Here is a 6,422-nt window from a genome sequence, read left to right on the forward strand (position 1 = left end):
TGAAGTCTTCAAATTTTTCCATGATTGACCTTTTTTACATATGCCATTTGTCAAATGTGTGTAGGATCTATCACTTGTTGATATCGAATTTTGTCAAATTAGGGAACCATAATTTTTTTTAAAGACCAATTTAGGGATAATTTATGCCTTAAATCTAAAGTAATTGCAAACGAAGTTATGAAGAAAAATATAAACTGTAAAAAGAAAAAAAAATGATCAACCAAAGAGAAAGGAAAAAAAAAAAAACGGACCATTTCAACTGGTGTTTTGATTTGATGCCAAAAAAAAAAGGAAAAAAAGAAGAAGATAAAAAGTGAAGAAAAAGAAAAGAAAAAAAATAATGAATAGTGAAATATTAAAAAATGATAAGAAATAAATCGTTTAAAGAAATAAAAGTATTTATTTTATGACTTTGAATAATCATTAGAAAGAAACTATGAATTGTCAGATATACCATGACCTTAGGATTAAAATATGATTGTTAGAGGTTTACATAAAATTTTAATATATGTTCCATGATTATACTTTTAATGCCATATCTTATATGTAAACACAATTAAAAAAAAAATTATTATGTGCGGTTTGGTTGGATGGGGAATTGGAGATTTATAATGAATATTTTGAGCTCGTTGGTAAATGTCTTAGAAAACAATTTTATAATTTAGAAAATATATTTGACAAACTTTTAACAAAAAAAAATATTTTTATTTTCAAATTTTATTTTGATATCATAAGAAATGATGAAGATCACAAACCACAAAATGTGGAAGAATATCGAACTAAAAATGATTAGCCAAAAATGAAAAGAAGCCATACAAGTATAGTTAAATTCATTAATAAAACAAGAAGTATTTGAACCTATAATCCAAATATTTGAAGATATAAAACCTATTGGTTAAAAATAAATATTTGTATGAAAGTGCAATGAGAAAAATGATATGATAAAATAAAAAACATGATTAGTAACATAACGTTTCTTGTGGAGACCTTGTATCAACTCCTGTATTGATTTAATTATATGATCCCTGGTCTCTCTAAGGGACTTAACCCATACTTTATGATGTAACCACAATATATTAGTATTGATCCATAGGCATACTAAAATCCTTGAAGGATTTAAAAATGCTTGAAGCAAATAATTGTTGAGTTACATAACTTTAGTGGAAATAGGGTGTTTTTTTTTAATTATTTTTTATTTTTTATTCAAGTGTGATTGGAGGGATGTTATAAATACTAGAAGAGGAATTAAAAAGGATGAGTATGGCAACATTTTTGTTAATTTCACACGAACCCTATCGATGAACCATTTGTACTTGCATCCAAGGAGGAAAAAATCGGAGAATATCGGCGATATATCGCCGATATATCGCGTATCGGCGGGCGGCGAAACGACACAGCACGGAGATATCTCGGCCAGGCGATTTTTCGGAAAAAATCGCCAAAAAATCGGCGATAAATCGCCGATATATCGGCGACACACGATAAATCGCCGATTTTTTCAATAAATCGCCGATTTATCGCTTGTGTCGCCGATTTATCGGCGATTTATCGCCGATTTTTTGGCGATTTTTTCCGAAAAATCGCCCCTCTCTCCAGCTTGATCTGACGGCCCAGATCACGGCCGCCTTGATCCAACGCCCAGATTTGAATCCCAACGTTAACAAAGAGATCCAACGGCCAGATTGCTTCCAAATTGTGATCCAACGGCCAAAATTAATTTTAAACGGTAACTTAACTTTCCAACGGCTATTTTGGCCCAAATTTCACCTATAAATAGCCAATTTTGCATCAATTTAATCCATTTTTACTTGGATTCTTCATTTGCTCTCTTGTTGCTCCAATTTTTTCCAAGATTGCTCAATTATTCAATCATTTTTAAGGTATGTTTGTTTTAAATTATAATTAATTTTGTTTGCAATAATTAATTCATGTATTTTTAATTAATTAGTATGTTTACATTCAATTGTAATTATTTTGTATATTTTTATTGAATTAATTTAGGTTATGATATATTTATTTTAAATGATTATTTGTGATTTAAATTCGCATTTAGAATTACATTAAACTAATTAACTTAGCTAAATTATTCAATTAATTTAATTAACATAGTAAATTATGTAATTAATTTAATTAACATGATTAATTATGGAATATTAAATATGCTAAATTTTTTATATTATCGCGATATATTTTCATATTCAATTATGATTAATTTCAATATTTAGTAAATTTGTCATAAAATTACATTTATATTTTAAAAATTAACTTAGCTAATTTATTTAATTAGTTAAATTAACATGAACTACTATATATGGTATGATTAATTTCAATATTTAGTCAATTTGTCATAAAATTACATTTATATTTTAAAAATTAACTTAGCTAATTTATTTAATTAGTTAAATTAACATGAACTACTATATATGGTATGATTAATTTCAATATTTAGTCAGTTTGTCATAAAATTACATTTATATTTTAAAAATTAACTTAGCTAATTTATTTAATTAGTTAAATTAACATGAACTACTATATATGGTATGATTAATTTCAATATTTAGTCAATTTGTCATAAAATTACATTTATATTTTAAAAATTAACTTAGCTAATTTATTTAATTAGTTAAATTAACATGAACTACTATATATGGTATGATTAATTTCAATATTTAGTCAATTTGTCATAAAATTACATTTAGATTTTAAAAATTAACTTAGCTAATTTATTTAATTAGTTAAATTAACATGAACTACTATATATGGTATGATTAATTTCAATATTTAGTCAATTTGTCATAAAATTACATTTATATTTTAAAAATTAACTTAGCTAATTTATTTAATTAGTTAAATTAACATGAACTACTATATATGGTATGATTAATTTCAATATTTAGTCAATTTGTCATAAAATTACATTTAGATTTTAAAAATTAACTTAGCTAATTTATTTAATTAATTTAATTAACATGAACTACTATATATGGTATGATTAATTTCAATATTTAGTCAATTTGTCATAAAATTACATTTATATTTTAAAAATTAACTTAGCTAATTTATTTAATTAGTTAAATTAACATGAACTACTATATATGGTATGATTAATTTCAATATTTAGTCAATTTGTCATAAAATTACATTTATATTTTAAAAATTAACTTAGCTAATTTATTTAATTAATTTAATTAATATGAACTACTATATATGGTATGATTAATTTCAATATTTAGTCAATTTGTCATAAAATTACATTTATATTTTAAAAATTAACTTAGCTAATTTATTTAATTAGTTAAATTAACATGAACTACTATATATGGTATGATTAATTTCAATATTTAGTCAATTTGTCATAAAATTACATTTATATTTTAAAAATTAACTTAGCTAATTTATTTAATTAGTTAAATTAACATGAACTACTATATATGGTATGATTAATTTCAATATTTAGTCAATTTGTCATAAAATTACATTTATATTTTAAAAATTAACTTAGCTAATTTATTTAATTAGTTAAATTAACATGAACTACTATATATGGTATGATTAATTTCAATATTTAGTCAATTTGTCATAAAATTACATTTATATTTTAAAAATTAACTTAGCTAATTTATTTAATTAGTTAAATTAACATGAACTACTATATATGGTATGATTAATTTCAATATTTAGTCAATTTGTCATAAAATTACATTTATATTTTAAAAATTAACTTAGCTAATTTATTTAATTAGTTTAATTAACATAGATTTAAATTTAAGTGTATTTTTCTTGCAATAGATTTAGCATGGCTAGTGAAGGTGGTTCTGGCGTGCCAGGGCGAGATCCGGCTTGGAGGTATTGTTCAACAATTGAGGGTAATCGAAATGGAACAATTTGTAATTTTTGTGGGTTGGTAATGAAAAGTGGAGGCATCACACGATTCAAGTCTCATTTAATGCATAAGGACCCGCATAACAACACCAAAAAGTGTCCAAGAGTGCCGCCCGAAGTGAAAGAAGAAATACGATTATTGGTGCATGACAAACAAAAAGCAAAAGCAAAGAAAAATGCTGATATTGAAGAAATTCGTAGTCAATTACGTGGCACAATGGGGACGCATCATACACATTTGGTAGACGAAGATGATGGTGATGAAGATGCTGAGGATGAAGATGTGTATATGTATCCGGCAGATATGCACCCAGATGAGCGAGATGCATATCGAGCTGCAGTTCGTGCCTCGAAAGCATCTAATTGGGAACGTGAACAACGTGAGAATATTGTAGGAAGCAAACGCAAATCGGGAGAGTCTTCTACTGGTATACCGTCGATGATGCGAAAATCACAGAGTATGCGACATTCGCAGCATTCACCCCCTATTGCCCCTTCGCTTTACAAGTCTTCTGCTGCAAAACAAAAAAATATCAAAGATATATTCAAGGGTGGTGCAATTAAAGAAACGATGGGACGCTTAATCAGCAAATTCTTCATTTATGAGAGTGTCGCACCCGCAAAAGCAAAGTCTCATCACTTCAAGAATATGATTATTGGTGCACAACAAGCAGGTAATTACTAATTTATCAAATGTTATATTGTGTTATACTTTTAGTAAGTATAGTATTTTGTGACATGTTTTACATATGAAGTGCAGGAATGGGAATCGAACCTCCATCTCCATATGAAATAAAAACAAATACTTGGAAATGGAGTACAAAGAAATGGAAGCTTATGTGGACCAACAAAGGGAAAAATGGAAGACATATGGGTGCACAATAATGTCAGATGGATGGACAGGGCCCACGAAATTAAGTATTATTAATTTCATGGTTTATTCTAAAGGGACTACAGTGTTCCTTAAGTCAGTCGATGCATCGAACTATATCAAAGACCACAAGTATATATATGAGCTTTTGAAGACTATTATCAAAGAAGTCGGTAAGGAAAATGTGGTCCAAATTGTCACAGATAATGGGTCGGCATTCATGAAAGCAGGGAAACAATTGATGAAGAAGTATAACTTATATTGGACTCCGTGTGCGGCACACTGCATCGACTTAATCTTTGAAGACATCGGTAAAAGACCCAATGTTATCGAGGTGATAAACAATGCTCGCAAGATAACTAACTTCATTTACAATCATGGTTGGTTACTAGCACAAATGAGAAAGTATTGTGGTGGAGACATTGTTCGACCAGGAGCTACAAGGTTTGCTACCAATTATATTGCTCTTGACAGTCTTCTCAAAAAAAGGGCTGATTTGAAAAAATTGTTTATGAGTGATGAATGGGCACAACACAAACTCAGTCGAACAAAACTTGGACGAGAATTGGAGCAATTATTGTTTGACCATGCGTATTGGGACACATTGACAAATATAGTTTCATTATATGAGCCATTATACGTGGTGCTTCGACTTGTGGATTCTGAAGTTGTTCCCACAATGCCATTTGTGTACGAGCTTATGCACGTGATGAAAGAGAACCTTATTCGTCAAGGAGCTGGAGATTGGATGTTCAAAATAATACAAGATCGTTGGCAGAAAACACTAAAACATCCACTTCATGCAGCAGGTACTTAAATACTATATATCTTTATAAGTTTTTACTTTGTTTTTAAGTTTCTTTAAAAAAAAAAATACTAACTCTACTAAATTTTATTGTAGCATACTTTTTGAATCCAAGATTTCAATATAGGCGTGGAGTTGGTAGTGATCCGGAACTACTTCAAGCTGTCCATGATGTTTTTGCAAAATTAGATCCAACTACTGAATCGCTTGGTCAATTTGGAAATGAGGTGAATAAAAAATTGTTATTTTTGTCAATAAAACAATAATTTCATTCATCAATTTATTTGAACGTTTACTAACAAATTAAATGTTGAATACATAGCTTGTACTTTTTCGAGATGCAAAAAGAGGATTCGGTGATCGAGCGGCAATTGCATCAAGGTCAACCATGGTGCCCGGTGAGTCTTTATAAGAAAAAATTGATTATTATTATTGTAAATTCACCACATAAGTATTTATATGATTATCAAATTCGTTGCAGCTGAATGGTGGTTTATGTATGGGAATCAAACACCTACATTGAGAAAGTTAGCCATCAAAGTTCTCTCACAAACTGCGTCATCTTCTGCATGTGAGAGGAATTGGAGCACGTTTGCTCTCATCCACACAAAGCAACGAAATCGTTTGGCTTACTCTCGATTGGAGCAATTAGTGTTTTGTTACTATAATATGAGGCTAAAGTTACGCGATATGGAGGCAGAAAATGATCGAGTTGCTGAAAAGGATTACCTTGATCTTCTTGACATTTCAGCCGAGGTGGGTGAAGAAGAAGATAATCAGTTGTTCCAGTGGGTTAGGCCTATACACTTGGATGACGAAGTTGGAAATCCTGATCCACGAATTGCCGCTCATGCTCGAGAATTT

At 28.9% G+C, this 6,422-nt stretch overlaps 1 long non-coding RNA gene across 1 annotated transcript; it reads left to right on the plus strand.

Moving 5' to 3' along the window:
- The first annotated feature begins 5,755 nt into the window (after positions 1-5,755).
- Positions 5,756-6,065, plus strand: LOC117914262. The gene is made up of 3 exons (XR_004651250.1): positions 5,756-5,785; positions 5,881-5,956; positions 6,040-6,065. It is a non-coding gene; the product is annotated as an uncharacterized LOC117914262 (long non-coding RNA).
- Positions 6,066-6,422: the final 357 nt, after the last annotated feature.

This window comes from Vitis riparia, chromosome 5 (genome assembly GCF_004353265.1).
Source record: "Vitis riparia cultivar Riparia Gloire de Montpellier isolate 1030 chromosome 5, EGFV_Vit.rip_1.0, whole genome shotgun sequence".
In the NCBI taxonomy this organism is placed as follows: domain Eukaryota; kingdom Viridiplantae; phylum Streptophyta; class Magnoliopsida; order Vitales; family Vitaceae; genus Vitis; species Vitis riparia.